At 39.8% G+C, this 21237-nt stretch overlaps 1 protein-coding gene across 6 annotated transcripts in view; it reads left to right on the forward strand.

Moving 5' to 3' along the window:
• Positions 1-21237, forward strand: part of FTO (FTO alpha-ketoglutarate dependent dioxygenase) — a 252510-nt gene that overhangs the window by 202723 nt on the left and 28550 nt on the right. The gene's annotated exons all lie outside the window — the stretch shown is intronic.

The raw sequence follows: 21237 nt of genomic DNA on the forward strand, positions 1-21237 counted from the left end.
ACTCATAGGATTTAGAATAATGGCACTTACATGTGACATATACTTTATGTAAGTATATTGTTTATTCTACTGCTGCAACTAAGAACCACTCCCTTGCTGCTGTTTCTATTTACTTTCTATTTATCATTATCTGCCATTTTGTTAAACAACTACCCTTCCCAGACATAAATCATCTGCAAAAATACTCTGGCTCAGAGAAAATTTCACCCTGGCACTGAAATGATGAGATAACCATTTTCATCTCTTGTTGAAGCATTGAGATTTATTGGGCTTTGATGGGCTACAGACCAGACATCATTCTCTGCTAAACAGACTCCCACTTGCATTTATTCTTATTGCATTTAGCGATTCAAAATGGAGCTCCCTAAGTCCCTGCAGAGCCCCTTCCCCGCTTAGGTGGGGCACGGGACGTCGCCGTTATTACTTTATATTAGATAAGGAAGGGACGCACGCTGAAGCATGCGGTGATTCAGATGATTTTTTATTTCCGTTTAGCAGTGATGACAGAATGTCATAGTGAAATGACTTCAAAAGTCATTTTTCCCTCTGCCCTGGTTCTGCAGCCTTGTCCCTCGAGGGCACTTCCATTGTACAGTTATATTAATTCTGCTAACTTTCAGACTTCATTGCTGACAATAGGCCTTTTGGCTTTCTCAGACTATTACATTAAATTTCCCATCAAACCATGTCAGCCTCTGAGGTCAGAGATTCCAGCAGAAGCTTTCGATATTTTGCCTTTTGACTTCATGGGCAGGTATTTCTTAAATTGCTTTTAGGTTTGTTTTTCCAGTGTCAGGAATCGTATTGAACCCATCTGAAAACGCAGGCGACGAGCGCTCATCAAGGTGAAGGACAAATGGTCCGAGGGGCGGGGAGGGTGCGCCCGGACACCCCAACACGTGTCGGCTCCTGTCCTCGCTCCTGTCCTCGGCCGCGCCGCTGTTAACGCAGATCAGCCGCCCGTAGTCCGGCTCCGTTTCGCAAGGCAGCAGAGTCTGACCGGGCGTTTCACGTTCTTTGAAGGTTCATCTGCCAAACAAAAGGCTTTGCTTTTCTCTCGGTGCACATCTAGCGTTAGCTAGTTTGGCCGCTCCCCAGTTTGTTTGGCATCTTTATGAAAAAATAGGTGTCGTATTCAGTTCAGTTCCCAGTTAGGGAAACCGAGGCACGGAGAGGTGAGCAGTTTTAGCGAGGTGGTGGAAGCACAGGAACGCAGGGGAGTCTCCTTCGTGGAGTCCTGCCGGCTGACATTGTCTGGAAGTGGTTACCTTGAAGGCATTTCGAGGAATTGAAGCACAGTGGACTTAAACAAAGCAAAACTTATTTACATAAAACACGGTTCATGTGAGAATCATCGAAATCCTAGATTGTTCTATGTGACCATGAAATAGTTTTCTGATTATTGAGCAAGCTTTGCTGCTGAAGCACTCTTTTTTTATATATTCATCAAGATTCTCAGCCTTCTCCAAATAACATATAAATTGTTTTAACTTGATAGATTCTTTTCTCCTTGGAATGGTTTTACATGGGGGAGAGGGGAAAGGGACATGTATTTAAACCAGCCCTCATCGAATAAGATATTTAATTTATCGCAGATTCACACCCAGCGTTGAACTGGAGAAAATGTTATTTTAAAAAGGGTCTTACTGCATAAAAATACAAGTAAGTAAAAAACGCAACAAAATTATAGGAAGAAAAAAAACCCCAGACTTTGCATGATAGAAAAACATCAAGAAACTAAGAGCTTGGATGGCATATAGAATTCAACAAAATTCAGTATCTACTGAATTTTAATTAAAGAAGCTATCTTGGCCACTATTTTGAATTTGTAATCATGGTTTCTGTATTTAGAAAACAGGAATTCTGCAGTGTTTTCTATCCCCCAAACTCTATTATTTAAAAATAAGGCACAGCAACAGACTTTTCCAAGAAAAAGATTTCACCCTCAAAACAACCTCTGCTCATTTTTTGCGGTAATTTTAGAGGACCCACGTTAGAACCGTCTTAACTGTTAACTGAGAATTACAGATGTCTAGGAGACTGTGCGCACGCGTGTGCGGAATAACGGGTGGGTGGCAGGACCGGAGAAAGATGAGCTTAGAAAGGCAGTGTCGATGCGTTACTACCTGCTTGCAGCCATAAGGCTAGGGAATCATTTGTGACACTCTGGGGACAATTTTGTCACCCTGACAGTAATGCTGTTATGCACCAACTTGACACACAGGAAGAATCCATAAAGACAGATAAGTAACTGCGAAAGTGGCTGGGGAGCAGCCTGAGTGCTACCGCTCACCTGCAGTGACAAATAGACAGTCGTGAAGGATTGAAAATCCTGCCCAGCGCGGAGATGTGTCACTCCAAAGCTACAGCACTGCGCGGGTACACGAAGGTTGTAGTAAAAATACACACAGCGCGCGCGCAGAAGAGCCCCCAGGCGTAAGTATGAGAAGGTTCACTTCAAAGCGTATTAGTTCTTTTTTGTAGCATTTATTTTTTTAGAAGAATACTTGATGTCTTTCACAATTGGGCCACTTTCTTATATTAATTACATTTGATTGGGCCGATTCCTGCAATTTTAATTGAAATCAGAGTATGTTAACGTTGACGTAATGAAAATAAGAATTTGGCCAGTGAGGTTTTTGTGGGAGCCAATGGGTCCGTTCCGAGGTGTCCTTCTTTTAGTAATTATTTTATACCAATAGAGGTCCCCATCTGCAAATCGAATGAAGAAACTTGTGGCTTGACAAACACATTCTGCTTTTTAAAAACATAGTGCTTTAGCTGTTGCAGTCAACCATAGGTGCTAAAAATCAGTGCCAAATCCTTTGCTGGTTGTGTTCAAGAATGTCTTAATTCCTACTGCAAATGCATCTTTGGGGGGAAAAAAAGTACTGACTTGCAGATTTTAATATATGCTTTAGAAACTTAATGACAGTTTTAGGGCTTGCTTTGTTTGTTTAATACAAAGGGATGTAATCTAACCTTGAAGGCCACTTCTGAATTCAGTCTCTCTGTGACCTTCTTTACATTATTCATATTTGATAATTTGAAGTTTATTTCTCAGGAAAGAAATGAGTTACAACCAAAGGCAGATGATGTGCTTGGGGTTTGATTTTGTTTAGTTTATAATCTCTACTTTCCCCCTTTCTTCTCAGTCTGTCCACTGGCTTTCACTGCTAAGAAACTCTCCTTTGGAGGCAATCTCTGAAGTCCTTTTGATCCCTAGGATACAGAGCAAACAGAACTGCCAGCCTTACGTTTCCTCACACCCCACACGCTCAGGGTTAGTTTTTCCTATGGCTTTTTCTGCCTTCTTCCAAACTGGAAGTTCGTTGTTGTGTCCTCAATTCCCTTGCGCACCACCAGCTTCTGGATAACTCCTGCAGTGGCGCTGACTCCCTTCACCCAGACACCTTGACCTGGCTGGAAGGCAACGGGGTGCGACGGGTCCGATCCCAACTTCCTCGCTAAGCGCTGACGTACATCACGTACAAGCTCTATTTAAGTATTAATTTCATACTCTTCCAGTTTCTTTTTTATTCTTTGCCTCTCTGCTGGACGCGTTTTCTGGATGATTTGTGCAAAGTGGGCCATGGCGGTACGTTTGGCCACCTCCTCACAGGATCTGCGCTGACCTTCCTCCAGTCGCCCTCTCCCTGAGCTGCGGTGGCATGAACGTTTTCTGGTCCTGAGGATGCTCCCTCCTCTGGAGGTCCTCACGAATTTGGGCTTGGGTTACCTCAGGAGCCTGTCCCAGTAATGACAAGCCACAGAACGAGCTTTTGTCCAGTGACGCTGGTCATCATTACCAGCACTTTCAACCTGTATAGCAAATATCTGGCTGGCTTCTCCGCTGTCGTATCTTATTTGAAGCACAGAACAAACCCTAAGAAAGAGATTTTGAAACTATTTTCTGCCTTGCTGCTCCCTGTCTCAAGTTCCTCATCACAGAATACTTTTTAGGCGTAAGTAAAAATATCTATAGCCCCCTGAATCTTCCCCCTTACATTCCTGTGCTGCTTTTAGCCTTTTCTGTTGGTTTTGTTCTTTTATTTTTTTTCTTTTGCCTATCTCTTGCTGTAGAGCTCCTTCAGACAAGCCTTCCGTTGCTCGCAGGTCTTCGGTCGCGAGCTACCAGCCTACGTGAGTGGGTTCGTTTCCTTGATGCACTTACTGCTTCTTCTCCAAGGCTGTAACAAGTTTTGTCTTTGTTGAGAATCGTTTTAGCATAACACAAGGGTTTTTTCTAATTCTTTCCACTTTATAGAAAACTGAGAAAACAGTTTTACAGTTTAAAAAAAAAAAGTCTGGGGAGATAAATGAACATAGATATTTATAAACTTAGGTTAAATACACATCAGTTTATCTCACAAGTGTTAAAGATGATGCCTCCCACCCTATCATTATTAACATACATTTTTAGATTCTAAAAGACCATTTCTAATGTGTTTTCAGCTTGTCTTTTGGAGCAGGTAGGGTTTGTATTTCTGTGGCAATCTTGAACAGTAAGGGCTTTTTAAAGCAGAGGTTAAGATTTATGTATTATCCAAGCCCAAGAATTTCTTATTTGATAAAAGTGCAGCAAATACTGTGAAATTTTTATTAGTGATAAGAATTAGCAAAGTACTCTCTAACTCCTTTCCCATTTTACCATATTTTTGTGGATACAATTATTTCAGCTAATCGAAATTAAGGTCCAATGCTTTTTCACCAAAAAGTGCAATTTTTACAAAGCTAAATCTTTCTGTGGAAAATATCTCCATTTTATTAAAACAAAATTTTTATTTAATTTTGTATGAGTTTGATCTGAAGTATAATAGTTCGGGTTTCTGACTCAAAAACATTTTGGTTTGTGTGATTTGAAAGTGTCTTCTGGAAGTGTAGATTAAACTCCCATTTTGTTCTGTTTGTTCAACTTCTTGGCAAAAAATAGTATATCTTTGATGTATTTTGGACTTTGTACAATAAAGCCGTGTAATGGCCTGTAGGAGTTAAATGACTGCTGAATAAATTATAGGAGATGTGGTCTCCCATAAGGGATGTCGACTGTAGTGTGAATGTGAACGTCAGGCTCACCTGCCACAACTCCCATCGAGCTCTCTGTCACCGTGAAGAATACAGTTCAATATTTTACTGACTAAAACCCAAGTGTTTCAGCTCAGTTCCACAAATCAGAGTGAACATTGCAATTTGGAATTATTTGGGCATTATTTGATAAAAAAAAAAAAAAAGCAAGCATATATGAAAAAGCAATGGAAATTTCAAAATTTCCTCTGGCACAGAGATTTGCGTTTTCACTCAGCTTATGTGCAAAATGCCATTGGCAAAGCAATTCTCTTCTATAGGAATTGCTCCTGTTGGTTGAACTGAATGCTAATGGAGCGGCTTTTATCTCATTTGAAACATATTAGTCAGAACCCAGAGAGCAAGAGGATACTGCCAAAAGGTGTCTTGCCTTGACAGCAAAACTTCTAGCTGTAGAGCTCATCTCTCCCATTTCCATTCTAATCTTGGCTCTGAGTTGGGGAAGGAAAATACAGTTATTTTCTGTCACCGCTTAGAAATATTTTTTAAAAAAATGTTTGTTTCTCCCTTTCCTCCTCTTTTTGTAGTACCTTTCACCTCGAAGGTACAGGATGACTGCAATTCCTGTGCTCAGAATGGTGCTAAAGCAGTAGTTGTGCTTTGCCACCCCATGGATTTGCAAAGGGAATCGGAAGACATTTTTTATACTTTTCTACTCTCTTCCATGTAATGATTCATTTATTTTATATATTAGCTACAGAAACATATTAGAAACATTTTACAATATACTTTGAAAACTGATAATGGGATATCTGTATTTCTAATACGTTTCTTTCCATAACGTTCGTTTTGCCCAAGTGTTCTGAATGTTTTCAGTTTACATGCCCATATCTTTCTTGTGAAAAGAATTTTGAAGCTATGTTGACCCGTCCCTGCATGACGTATAATCTATGCATATGTAAAATATGTGCATGATGCACAATATAAACATTGCTAATAATGACCTATGTATTTTAATGTATATCCTCTTTGTGCACACTGGTGTAATAGAAACTTTAAGACTTTAGGAGTTGTCTTCTTGAATTAACCTTAGCTAACCCTACAGATTTTGCTAGTAAATACATTTTGTATTCAAGACTTACATTTTTAGCCTGAGCGTTTGATGATGCCAAGCTAAAGTCACAGTCTGACCGAACTGACTTCTGCAGTCAAAGGTCCAGCACTATTTTATAGCCTACAAAATTAATATTTTGTTTAGCTGAGATCTTTTTATTAATGAAGTATGAATCTCACAGTGAATACCTCTTCAGATTGGACTGGAAATGAATGGAACGATGTGGTCGTTTGCCATCAGGAGATTGAAAATGATAGGTTCAGATAACCTGAAATTGAGTATGTATGGTGATTACTACTTCTCCCTTTGTTAACCACAATTATCATGCGTTTTCTTGGTGATTGCAAGCAGATTACTTCTAGTTTTGTATTTTCTTCTTTAAAAAAAAAAGTAGTGTATCTTCTTTTTAGAGAAGGCCCATGCTAAACTCATATATCCAGTGCTTTAGCTGGTACGCGTTCTTCAGACAAAGTGTTAAGTTGTGCTGATGGGAAAACTGAGTACAGTCCAGGAAAAAAATTTCATCTTTAACGGACTTGATCCCAGCTAGTGAATGTTTACTGTGTTCCACTGACTGCCATGCCACTATGTGAATTTATGTCATTTTACTGTCACTTTTGAGATTACTACAAAATCAAAATGGAAAAATATTTTGGTTCCTCCCCCACCCCACCACGAAAAGGCAATTTATTAATAATTTTGTGGCAGGAGACTTATAAGGCTAGATAGTTTTCCATAACACTCCAGATTTTGTGTTTATACATAAGGAAATTATACCTTGAGCTATTATACTTAGTCATCTGCCATGAAGCTCAGTATCCAAATTCTTCACTGGGCATTCTGAGCTAGGGTTCTCCCCAAGAAAGGGAAGAAGCATAATTTGGAATCAGGAAAATCTGGGTTATATTTACTTCCAAACTTGTGATCATTTGATAGTTCAAGCTGCTGCATCGGCCATCTTATGAAACATTTTCTGATAGACACCTCAAATCAGAATTTCTTAGCTGGGTAGTCATTGTCTACAGAAAGTACTAATGGGGTCACAAGTGGCAAATGTAGCAGATTTGTTTGTGAAAACAGCTAATTTGATATGTCAGTTATTGCAGGCCTTTGTGGTAATAGTTCGTGATTAGTAAAGTAGTTATCTGCAGAAAGTTTCTACTAAGAATGTCCATGGAAAGCCAGTATTTGTAATTGCATTATGTCTGGGTGTGACGCTTTAAGTCAAGCGTTTCTGCATCAGGATGATAGCAAGGTAAATATATTTTCGTTGCACGAAAGTACAGAGACGTGCAGAGGAACTGTAAGGGTCCATCTGGCTGAGTATCCGTCTCCAGCAGTGACCACACGCAGATGTGTAGGGAAGAGGAATACAGGACAGTTATTTATGATATTTATTATATTGTTTATGATATTTATTCCCTCTAAATATCCTCCCTAATCATTGTACAGTTACGTTCTTCCCTTTCCTTCAGCCTGGTACACCATACACTACAGGAGAGAAGCATTGGGGAGTTCTGGAATAGGGCCGGCCACCTAGCTGAAAACCCTGGTTCAATTTACAGTAGAGTCATCTTTTAGTAAATTCATTGCTGGAAAGAAATGGGCTCTTCCTACTACCAGTCACAAGCGGTTGTGACTTTTAAAACCTGAGACAAGTCCCCTCGTTTATGGTATGAGAACCATAACGTTACGGTAAAGAACTTAGGGCGGTGATATTCTCTCCGTTTGCCTTATGTAGGTACTAGAAAGGGCAAAATCCCGCTCAGTTCTTTAGGAGTGATGATATTGAGTGTCTGTGTAATAATACCTAAGCCAAGACTATATCATTTTGTCCAAGGGGAGGGAATGGAGAGAAATCTGGCTTTGTGGGTGTTTGGGTGGCTGAAAATTCAGGACGAGTGCTTTCCACTGAATAAGCAGCGTGGACACAAGGAATTGTCTCGCGGGAATTATTAATAGGAATTGAAGTAACGAGACACCATACGTATTCTTCTGCAGAGAAGCCTTGGGTTGTGCACAAAAGCAGGAAAGTCACAGTGTTACTAGAAGGGCTCACAAAGGTCAAACCCTCAATTACAAACTGAATAGATTGTAAATAATACACGCAGGTCACAGACATATCTCTTTTTCCTATGGTTAATTATGCAAATCTGGTATTCTGTCTCAGGTCAGATCTATGACCATATAGTGTGTTCCTTGTTTTGTGGAAAATTTCTGTGTTCTACTCCCTCCTCCCAAAAAGAAGCCTGCTGGTAGAGTTTCAGAACTTCCAAACCGCATTTCTTGCTAATTTATTTCAAGCAAACTGCATTTTATGGGCTTATCTACTAATTCTTTTGATTAAAACACAAGCAAAACTCAACCAACTTGAACAGGTTGAATGCCGCATCTGTGCAGAAGTTATCAGCACACTTATTTATGGCTCAAAGAAACAGAGTCTAAATTAAAGCGGCTATTGCTATAGAGTGGATAAGCGGCCATTATGAATTATCCTTAATTATAGCGATTTCCTAAACTAATAAACCTGCTAAATCTTTATTGCAAAGGTTAGTTTACACAGCGCATATAAAATCCGCATGTGCTACGCATCAACCACCAGCTGTCTGACAGTGTGTTGCTATTGCAGTGAGTGTTCACATAAATTTTATGTTGGTTATATTAACAGTCAGTCCATATCACTACCCACAGATGCCAGTAGACATAAAAATTGCTCTCCAGTGAGCCTAAATATCCCTAGAAGCTAGTTGTGTCTAATGTTCCATGTAGTATTTGTACGTGAAAGCAGCAGATTGAAAAGTTATTTACAGATGAATATTTCAATCCCGTTAGTTCATATTGGCCTACTTAGGCTTCTTTGCTGGTTTATTTGTATGCTAAATAATTCACTAAAGGTTCTTGTTTACTTTCAAAAGTAGTTTCTATGAAATGCAAACAACAGAACCAACTTTAGGTGCTCGAAAGGCTGAACAGCCCTGTTTTAAATGCAGGTCAGAGCTACGGGCAGCATCTTGCAGATGGGCTGCCGCTCACAGTTTCACCCTTTTAGTTGCTGGGGTTTTAAAGAATTTACTGAGATTCCATGTTTTCCTATAAATTTTTGGCAAGAATGGGTTATTTTGTCTTAATCTATCCTTTTTCACGGACAAACGTGAAGTCCTTCAGGGTCTTCCCATTAAGCAGACGGGGCTGGCAGCACGCAGCGTGTTGGGGGCTGTCAGATGGATTCTTGACAGTGCACAGGACTGGCAGGGGCAGCAGATATGCGATTCCTCCTGCTGTAGGACATAAATACATTTTTGTATGAATTTCTACGGTACGACGTTTGCATACCATTTGTGGTATACTTTGCTGTCTTGATTAATCAGAGCACTGGACAAATTCAGCCGCTGTCTGTTCCTTTATTGAGATCCAGGAACTTAGGAACACTTCGAACTCGGCACTGTCTACATCTCAGAGTTCATCTATGTGCTAACTTTTTATTTTATAATATTGATTTTATCATTTTTACTGTTTGTAGTAGGAGTTGCTTTATTGATATTTACTCAACCCCTCTTTGTGCAAAGGCTGTAGAATACTTTGTTGCGAGTATTGACACACATCTGCTGGTTGCTTCACCACCATCAGCTTATTTCACCCAAATGCTATTCAGATGCTGTAATTGTTTCTTGCTATTGATTTTAGATTGCGTTTATAACACGCTCCTGAAGACCACAGCACACGTGCTGTGTCTGGCTAGAGTTTCGATTCAGCCTTTTCGACAAGAATATGAAGCACACGTATTAAGATCGCAGCAGCGTAATATTTTGAGTCTAGGTTTGTTTTGCAAAGATCGCTCAAGAAAGATCGAGACCAGTCGGTTCTTGAGAGATCGTGAAGGAGTATCTTAACGCTTCCTAAAGAGTAGCTGGTTATTTTTGCAGGCACTCTGAGCTATTAATGAATACTCTAGCATCATTCTAGGCACGCCGTGCTGTCACTGGTGACCTATTTTTGTACAAATACGTAGTTGCTCAGGCTTGGGTTCGCAAAGACATTTAAGAGCCGGTTATTTTGTTGCCTGCGTGTCCTACCGTTTGTAAAGTGAGGACTTTGGGGCAAATTTCATCTTCAGCAATTGCTAGGCATGGGAGTATAGTGCAGAATACCTTCTGCAAGCGTTTCTTTACAGAATGAGTGATTTCCCTGGGTTTATGCTCAAGTCCTGCTCAGTCTTTCCACAGAAGTTTTTATTAACAAGTTAACCTGCCAATGTGCCGTGGAGGCACGTGCCTCTACCGGCATCCCCGGAGAATGAACACTCGGAATGTAAAATTAAAGTACTCACGCTAGGAAATACCCAAGGATGAAGTAGAAGCCTATGATGTCACCTAGTAAAATTGACCATTAGAACATCTATAACATATCTATTGGCTTTTATCAGTTAGTGTTGGGTTGGGGTTTTTTTAGCCAACAGCAGTAGACTATAATCTCTATCCTCAGTTTATGTAACATTAGGAAACCTGACATAACCTTCTGAAAAATCAGAGTAAAGTAGATGCTATAAAGTATAGGAAAATTTCTTCTCTTGTGCCTCAGCAATGTGAGCTAATTGCCAAATTGTTTCTTATTTGACTGGTGGTGCGTTTTGCACAGCAAATGCTGCTGTTACCCTGCTGGCTATAGAATTAGATATCTGTCAAAGAGATCTCTGTGAAGAACTGAATAGTAGTTTTTAAAAATAATTTGCGTGCTTATTTTTGAAAACTGAGTTGCACTCTGTTTAAAAAAGAAGGGTGGTAAATTGAATACTGTTAAATCCAGAACCCCGGGGAAGGTTCGTGGGGATTTGCACCAAAAGTGTTTGGGCAGTTTTGAAAATTTCACTTGCCTGAAGAAAAATTTTAAAAGTTAGAATATTACATAAACATGCGAGAGTGTACGTTTATGTGGAGGGCAACTTCATTCCACAGGGAATTAGTTTTCCCAAAAGGAGCCGTGTTCGACATTGTTAGTATTAAAATACAAACCCCAGCTACATTTGCCAAAATATCCGCAATCAAATTCAGTCCTCGTGTGATTGCATCAAATAGAAAACCTGGCCCCGCAGTGTTAGCTGTGAGTAAAGACAACTCAGCAGTACTTCTACGACAAACAAGCAAAGGAAAAAGCCATTACGAAATATTAGCGTGCGTGATGGCGTGAGACATCAGTATTTTGCAGAAGCTGTCCCGTTTGCCAGTGCTGCCCTAGTTGCCGTAGAACACGCATCTTTAAGGAAATTTTTCTGTGTAATTTTTGTGTGTTAAAAAAAAATAAAAAATCTGAATTCATTGCAACTCATGTTTAGCACTGAAAAAGAGGAAGTTTATGAAAGGAGTTAAATTACAAGCTTTGTATTTTGATAAGAGAGTGTAAACGCTTTGCAAGTCTACTCAATGTTTGGAATGGAGCATTTTACAGTGGAGAAATCGTGGCATCTTCAGACTCATTCTCAGCTTCCTGAGGACTTTTCCTGAATTCGGGGGAGGTTTCCTCTGTGCACAGAGCTCAGGACCGAGCTCCGTCGTCGTCGGTTAATTGGGCGGAAATCTGGCGATGGGAGCGTTTGAAAGCAGCGTGTGAATGAAGGCAGACAGGCATCCTGCAACAGCTAATTCACCCACGTAACACATCTTTGAACTGTCTGAGGCATACCTAACTGTTTACATGCTACCAACAAGAGTAAATACTCTGAACAGAAAGAAGAGACAGAGTTGCTGTGAATAAAGAAAAAGATTACAAGACAGCCCATCTGCTAGAGAGTACCTGTCACCTCTAGTTACAAGCCGGCGGCAGCCCTACCTCAGAGCAACTAGAGGGACCAGTTTGTTATTCAAGCAGGCGAGAGGAGGAAGCTAACTTAGACCTCCACTTTCAGTCTGATATGATGTCAAAACATCAGTTTCAGGGAATCTTGTGGACAGAATAGTGAGGATAAGTTGAGTCTAAACACTAACAAGAAAACAGCTAAAAGAATCTGCAGCTTCAGCGCAGCTAAATGGCTGTCGTTGTAAGAGCTGCCGAGGGGACTGAGCACGCTGGCTGTCCGGGGAAGGCGAGAATTCTGCCAGGGACAGGACCACTGGCAGCGGGGCGAGTGTTATGCTGGTAGCGAAGGTAATCTCGTTATCCTTAAGAATCCTGTTATAGTCATTTAACGAACAACAACCTGTTAGTCATTGTACTGTAAGGCTGACAAAGGCGCTTGCAGAGGGCCTCGAGTCCCCTCGTTTTCTTTTCTTTTTGGAACACCTATTGCTTATGCATCTATATTATACAGTAGGTATTGGAATACCTATTGTCTTTGGAAACCTTTTGTTTGTGCCTACAGCCCGGTCAAGTTTCGCTCCTTCCGTTAACATCTTCAAGGTCAGGTAGAGTGGTCACAGTCAGTTTTCACTGCTCTTATAATGTTTTTGTTTTATCTGGTATCCCTTGGAGAACAGACAAATTGGGTGCATACATGTAGCAGGCCATCTTGACATTGATTTTTGAAGGTTCATTAGATAAATGCTGACATCATAGATTGATGTCTCTTTAAAACAGTGTCTAGCACAGAACCATTGGGGGAATCAAAAATATCGACTTGCCATGTTTGTGCAGAAGGCCCACTGGAGATCTCCTGCATTAACGGGTCCATCAATTTAGGTGTTCTTTAATTATTCTAATTGTACACCTTGCAGCTGGAAACTGACTTTATGAGGACTTCTGGCTAGGTCATCGCACCTTTCGCAGAGAAGAAATGGCAGTGGATAATAGTGACTTTTGTCTACTTTGTCATCACATCTTGAATTGTTTGGTAATTTATTTTTTATGTTTTCTTCATTATGGGCTAATTTGCTTGTGTAACATGGCGGTAAAAATGAATAGGGATGCAGCGATGGGCCAATGCAGAGGCCAAGGAGCTGTATGGTACTTTAGAGAAATACATGCTGGTAAAATAAAGTTGATGGTTTTGTTCGTGTTTAACCCCTCACCCTGCTACCATCAATAGATTGAAGACATCATTTGTATCTGCAAGTGTTTGTTTAATTAAGACCTCCTAAAAATCTTTGCTATTGATTCATTCCATTATCTTATTGATTAACTGCACTGGATCATGTACTTGCTCTTTCGTGGAAGGCAACAGTTTCAGCCTGCTGTCATTTACCCACAGATGTGAACGGTAAGCAATGTTCAGCATCCATGTCTGCCAAAGCGTCTTGTGTTTTAATGAAGCACTGGCTGCAATTCCCTGTATTACATGAGAAAAGCCAGTTGTCTCCTGCTGGTGGTGTGACCAAGCATAAAGGTTTTCTTCCAGTTATTCATAAAGCAGCTGCTTACCAGGGAATGTTAGAAAGTTGTGCTTTGCATTTCTATGTTAAAATCTAGAGGCTTGAGTCAGAGCAGCAAATTAACACCGATGACCTGCATATTTCATCTCCACGCTTTTGTATTTTGTTTCTCTCCTTACTGGAAAATAATGTAAACCAGGATTTTTTTTTTTTATAATATGATGTCCTATTTGTACCTTGCAGCTTCACCTTGTGGAGTTTGCTGCGCGACCTAGTATTAATATATGTGTATATCTGATAAAAGCATCCCACCGCTGCCTCTCTGAAGATTTTTCTCAGGAAAATAATTCAGAAACAACGTTCTGACTGCTCAAGAATTGGACTGTCTGGCTACATCTGTGCAGCCGCATGTGCCCTTGTTTGTCAGCTCTTTGTCATCTTTTTTGTAGAGAAAAGTCCCTTCCTTATACCAGTGTGATAGCAACGTGGCACATAGTGCCTTATTTTACAATTCCAGAAATGCGTTTCTGTGTTGGAAGCGTGGGAACCTGACAACTCAGACCTGCGGGGACCGGCCGCCACGAGGTCACACGAGTGTGATGTACCCGTCTGCCTGCCCACCCCTAGGTAGGCTCAGCGCTGGGTTTAGAAACGCTCCTGCCGCCTCTCGGATTTTTAGGGGCTACCATTAGTAGCAAGAAAGAGGTGGTGACTGACAGTAAAATTGTGAGTATGTTTAAAGCAAAGGGGAAAAAAAAAACCTAGCCTGGCATTTTCTCCTTCTGTCCTGACACTTGAGTGACAATCCAGATTGGTCCAGAGTAACTGCCAATATTTCAGTGGAAAATTTTAAAACATTATGCATGCCATGTTGAAGTGTTTCATAGGAAATAGGGCATATATTCTTTATTTTCACATGCAGCTCTTTCTTGACATTTCCAATATACTATATGTGCTGTGGGTGGTCTCCTAGTGAATGCCAGCGGGTTCTTTGTTGCCATTGTGAAGGGAGGGCTCAGAAACTCCCCCCGTGACAAAATCGCTACTTTTTTCCTCCCTTTTTTATATAAAAGGAAAACTTCTCCACTTGGGCTGTTTTAAAATTCTAGCTCAACTGAGACTTTTGTATTTAGTTAAGTTTATATATCTGCTGGCAAGCTTTGTTAATTTAAGCCAAACCCTCAACTTTACCTTGGCAGAGACACTGATTTTGTTGGGTTCCCAGCACCCTGTTAAATGAGCTAGTACCAAAACAACATCCAAAGGACAAATGACTCTGTTCTGATTACTTTTCAGGGTCTTTGATGGCAGCAGTAAGTCCTGACTCAGCCTTTATGATACCTTAGCATGGCAATTTTGAATGCCTCAGGTTATTTGTAACTGCATAAATGCTGAAATTAAATCACAAAGAAAAAGTTCTTTAAGTTATTGTTAAGCCAACTCTGAGAGCATATCATCCAACTGTTTTTTTATTCCAGAATCTGTTTATGTGCAAATAGTAGGTTCTTCTATTTGCTATCATGAGTAATTGTAATATTTATGATATAAATATGTAATATGTATCATATATGAGAAGTTACTAGCCACATTCTGGAATTGTGCAGGACAGAGTAGAAAGGACTACCTTGTTGCAGGAATCTCCTTTTCTTCCTTTCCAAATCTCTTCTGTTTATTTAACCCCAATGACTTCATCGCTTTGGGGTTGCTGTCATGGGAGATCCTGGGAATCCTGAGGTGGCTGGTAATGTCCTAGAAGGGTTTGTCTCAGAACAGACTTAGGACTGAATTTTGTATTTCATGGGGAATCGGAGTAGGAACACAAATCCTCACCTGACAGGTCCATGGAAGACTGGATGACTAAGGCAGAAGACTGCTCTAGGTTTTAGCAGCAGACTGGGGGGTAGGACAGGACAGGACAGGACTTGTTCCTTAGTTTGATAGGGCTTTCTCAATTACATGGTCTTGGCATCAACGTGATATTCTTTCTGTTCCATGTCTGGCTTGGATTTTTTGCTGAGCTTCAGTCTGCTTCTTTTCTTAGGTCTTGAGCACTTACCGTGATTAGAGGACAGAGCAAATGCTCAGCCAGAAAGGGTTTGCTCCAGTTCTTTACCAGTAATTGAAATGATGGGAGCAAAGCTCCACGTGTCCCTTCTTTCATCTACAGATGGGCTGGTTGGACCCACTGTTTGCAAATTACAGTGCAGTGCTGTAAATTCAGTTGAGAGAGTCATACCCTGGATGGCTTCAAATGAAGTGCAGTTGGGTACTGGTGAAGCATAACGTCACCTTGTTGAGGTCCCGGTTTACTTTGTAAATCGAAGACATACGTACTGCTCACTGTTACCTAAGCTGTTAAGTGTGTCCTGGCTAGCTCAGGGATCCTTAGAGGAACTAGATCCCTTTATTAGTTTATATTCACAGAAGTAAAGAACAATACAGTTTGGGCACGTTGCTGGAAAACAGATTGGGTTTGTTTCTCCCTGTTCTAAATTCCAATTACTTTGTAATCTTAAGTAATTCACCTACATCTCTACAGGAAAATGTAGATAGTAGTAATCAATATTAATATAAAGCATAGATGTGAGTCTCAGGAAAAATGGCAACATTTTAGATACTGTCTGTCAAGACAAAAAGTCAAATTCTTAAAAATTTACTGTAAGACACTTTAGCACAGGCTAGTAAAAGTATTTTATGTTCCCAAAGCATGTATGAGTTTTGAGAGGTGTGTTGGATATATTTAGCTGAAATTTCCAAGTGGAAGTTACTTGTTTTGAATATGTTAAAGTGAGATTTTTTTTTTTATTTTATTTTTTTTTTTTACAATTTGGGAATATCTTTCCAAAATATCTTTGAAATGTTTAATAAATAGAAACTGACCTTTTCCACCAACTTTTACGTTTTCAAGAAATTAGGTTTTTCTGGGGAAAACATGTTTCATTGAAAAGAACCCAGCTAAATCTATTGAAGATTTATTATTTATCATGGACCAAATCTTGCTTTCTGTACCTACATAAATAGTTAATGAAAGTGCTTCCAAGCATAAAGCATGAACTATTTGGACCAATGTTATAAAGTGCTTTGAGCTGGGAGAAGTAGAAGCTGGAACGTGGAAGTTACATTATAAGCAGAGTTATTTTTGTTCTGTAGAAAAACTTTTAATTGTCAAAGACTTCAAAAAGAAAGTCTCTTTCTTTCCCTTTTGAATCCTACAAGAGTTAACTTCAACACACGTTACTGGCATTTTATTGCAGTTGTCAAAAACTCAACACTATTGTTTGGATTACTGAGATTAGGCAGAGATCAATTGAACAATTAAAACCTCCAAATAAAATTTCATGAATTGTCAAACTGAGCATGAGCTTCCACTGGAAAGGACTTATTTTTAAAGTTGAAATTTTGGTGCATAATGTCTTTACCAGTTTTCAGCTTTGACTGGAGCATAGAAAAGTATTTCCCAAAGCATGACCTCTGGTCTTTTATGGATGGTGTACTTACTACGTTCATATACAGGTATCTGAACACATGTATCATTGTGTAACATCAATTAAAATAGGTTATTTTAGAAAAAATAACACTTGTAATTGCTGAAACTGGCACATTTGTCTGGAGTTACTTTGAAAGAAAAGAACACTTTGAAGTAAGGTCTGCATTAAAAAGCAATGGTAATCCAATATTTTGGGGAAAAAAATATAAGGTTAGTCTTGCTGGCATATTAATATAATTTCTCAAAAAATTTGCTGTTTATCCTTTGAGACAGATTAAATCTAAACATGCTTCCTATATAATACTGAACACCATATCAAAGTGAATGTGAGTCTTGTCCGAATAAGAACAGCAGAATAAGGCTGTATATGTTAATATGAGGCATTGCAAACTGAAAGAAATATGTTTGGAAAAAAGTAAATTGAAGCTTTAGGAAACTTTCTTGTTAAGTAGATCTAGTGGAAACATATACAAGACAGCTTTCTCAATAGATAGGGACCACCGGTAGTAAATGTAATTAGGCAAAACGTGTCAAAGAGCCTAAGTACTTGGGAAGTAATCCTATGCTGAGCCCTTGGCTGCTGTCAGTATATTAGCAATTTCCAGGTTAATTTTCACATGGAATGCTGTAGAATAGAACTATCCTAAAACACCCATTCATATCCACCCATTCCTTGACTTCCTGTATAACCTGTACAGTTCAAATGCAAACTATGACTATCCTTGTGTCTAGCATGTTAGCCAAAAAATGACATAGAAAACTTCTCTGCAAATAAGAGAGTCAGAATTTTCACTGATGTGAGTGGGTCTTTGTTATTTGCTTGTATTTGCTTATATTATTGGTGAACTTGGTCTTCCAGCAAAGAGTTTGGTAGGTCATTCCACGCCAATGATGAAAAAAATGCACAATAGCACAGTCTAAAAGTAAATAAACAAAAAGCTCTGTGGAATTTCTGCTCCATAAAACATTGTCTTGTGAAGATTTCTTTTTAACTTCTTTTTTTTTGCCCTCCATCTGAGCCCAGATATATATGCCCGTTAGGATTTCTTGGAGTCTGTAGCAGGCTAAAACAATCCCTGCTGTGACTGCTGGTACACACATGTTGGTTCTGTCCCTTTTGTCCTACAGACAGTAGTGTAGATTCTTCTGAGTCTTTGTCCAGGGCTACCCCAGCAATCCTCCGTAAATGGGAGATACTTACTCCGAAGAAGGATCCAAAGGTATGGAAATGCATGCTGATTTTTCACTCACCCCAAAGGACTGGACTATCTGTATTTTTCCTCTTGCAGTTACCCCATCTCTCTGTACATAGGCAGATATCTTTTCACCTGGAAATGCAACAATGAGCAAACTTGTATGAATTGCTTTTGTTTCCTGACCACTTATTGCTAAAACTCTGAAGTTTACTTTTAATCTTGTCTATACTTTCACAAAATCCCTAGGGAAAAGGAGCTGATTTATGTACAGCTTAGCCTGAAGCACTTGCGTCACTGTACAATTTTGTATTGCTTGCTTAATAGACCACAAAAGTCAACATCTCTTTGGAAGAACAATTTGTGCTTAAAGTAGTCACAAATTCCAAGAGATCCTGTTAAGGCAGGATGTTGTGAGAAACCCAGAGTTGGAACAAAACCTCTTGTTTCCTAATTATAATGTTAATACTTGGGAAACCTTAAGCCACTCTGTCTTGGTTTATGTCAATAAAGGTTTGGTTTTTCTTCTTTCTTTCTTGCCTACCCTGCTTTGAGAAGTTGGAAGCAAGTCAACACTTTTAGCTGCAACATAAGAAGGGTTCAGTTGTCTTCGATTATGGAAGCGGATGCTAGATTACATCTCTGAAGAGAGACAGACAAACTGCATTTAAAATATCTTTAATACAATGAGGTGAAAAACTTCGCAGGTTTATAGGGTAAGTGAGGTTGGAAGGGACTTCAGGAATTCTCTAGGCCAACCTCCTACTCGAAGCATTAGAATTGGTGAGGTCAGAGCAGATTGCTCAGAGCTTTAACCAGTCGGAGCTTGAAAACCTCCAAGTATGGAGACTCCGCAACTTCTTTAGGGAACCTGTTCCACTACTTGGCTGTCCTCATGGGAAGAAAGTTCCTTCTTATATCTGGTCAGAATCTCTCTTGTCGCAGTTTATATCTGTTCTTTCTTCTCCTCCTGTGCAGCACTCTGAAGAGCCTACCCCCGACATTTTCTTGCTAACCTCCACATAGTTACTAGGAAGCTGCTCTCAAGTTCCCATAAAGCTGCTACTTTTCCAGTCTGAGCAAGCCCCATGCCCTCAGCCTCTTCTCACAGGGCAGGCGCTCCGGCCTCCAACCATCTGTAAGCAGTCCTCTGCTGAACTTGCTTCAGTTGATCAACATCTGTCTTGTACTGGAAGATCTCAAACTGGACACAGTATTTAGATGTGATACAAAATTGTTGAGTAGAGGTGGGAGATTACTTCCCTTGATCTGCTGGCCATGCTTCCATGCACTGGCTCACATGCAGCTGGCTGTCTACCAAAACCTCCAGGTCCTTTTCAGCAGAGTTACACCCTGGCCAGTCCTATATCGTTATTACTTCCCACATGCAGGGCTTTGCATTTTTCTGTGTTGAATTTCATGAGGTTCCTGTTGACTCATTCCTCCAATCTGTATGGGAGCCCTGCCCTCAAGCATCATGACCAGTAGTCATGTCCCCACACACAGTTTGATGTCATCTACCAACTTGATGAGCATGCAGTCCTTTACCTGACATGAAGACATTAAATGAGAGGTCCTGCTGTAAACCTCTATGGTACTTCACTTGCTTACTGACGACCAGGTGGAGTGTGAACCATTAACCACTATGATCTGAGCCCCCAGTCATCAAAGCAATTTTTTTTCTTTTTTTTTTTTTTTTTTTAACCTTTCTAGGTGTCCATTCAACCTGGGATGATCTTTTTTTCCTGCAGTGGTTGTTTATAGGTGCCCATATCGGACAAATCCTGCATTTGGTCACACACACAAAACATATGGTTGTTCAGTGTCTTAATTAGGTTCTATGTAGGTGAAATGCAATTAAATCATTGGTCTTACAAGAGCATAAAAAGTGATGTATAGCCATATGTATGCCAAGTTTTAACAAGCACTTTAAAGTTTTCATATTTGAAAGATTAAAATAATAGCACTTCTACATTGCATCCATATAGTTTGCAGCATGAGGTCACTTATAATAATCACTGTTAAGAGCCTGCCAATGTATATTTTACATCAGTCTAGAGTCAATGTTCCCCAGACCTGGAGTAGGAGTTTTGTTAGGTTTGGTTCTGAATGGGTTTGTTTAATATGAGGGATGAAACTTCCCCCCCCCCCCCCCTTAAAATAGACATTAGTTACACAAAAAAGGTATGGTATAACATTGCTCATCTTAATCACTTTATTCATGTTAACTTCACTATATTTTCATGGGATGTGGCATGCAGTACATTCTCTTACAGAATGCACAGTATACGTTTACATAAGAAATTAAGCACTGACGCTAATAGAAGATTGATGAGAAAAAGCATGTCACAAACTGTATCGGATTCATGTGTCCAGCATTAGGCTTAGAGGAAGGGCATGAAAACCAACGTATGGTTGCCTGGTTTCTTCTTGAACTATCAAATACAAAGCCACACATGAGCAATTTTGAGAGATGAATATGACCCCCATGATAATATCAAACTCTTTGAGTTCTTCTGACAGCCACTGATAAAGCCAGCTGATTTGTTGAATAACGCATTGCCCATTCCTTCAGACAATTGAAATTACTGTCCTCACCTGGCCGTATTGAAATGATTTCATTTTATTTCTGGAAAATCAGTTTCTAACAACATACAGATTTTTAGCAGTTTCTGTTGCGATGGATAATTTTACTGATTTCAGGCAGCAACTGGAGATTCTAGCCGTCTCCTCCAGAAGTCATGAATTGTTCTATGTAGACTTTCATGTCAACATTACATATATGTTACATCCCACAGATGGCTAAATATTCCAGGTGTACTTATGCAGGCTATATGGACCTCTGTGTAAGAGAATCAGTTATTCTGCTGAGACCCGTGTCTGAAGACAAGTGCACATTGAATGACTTGGTTGAGTCAGAACCAGAGTATACAAAATTTTGTGGGATTGAGTTAAGTTTATTGAGGGGCAGGGCCAGTAAAATACTTCAGTATGCCTCAGTAAAATGTCTTTATTTTAATCTTCAGTTTTCCATCAGAAAATCTTTCTGTAATTGTTCTTACACTATTTTTGAAAGGGAAAAGAAACACCAGCTTTTAAAAGATGGCATGACCAAGTATC

Source organism: Balearica regulorum, chromosome 13, assembly GCF_011004875.1.
Source record: "Balearica regulorum gibbericeps isolate bBalReg1 chromosome 13, bBalReg1.pri, whole genome shotgun sequence".
Classification (NCBI taxonomy): domain Eukaryota; kingdom Metazoa; phylum Chordata; class Aves; order Gruiformes; family Gruidae; genus Balearica; species Balearica regulorum.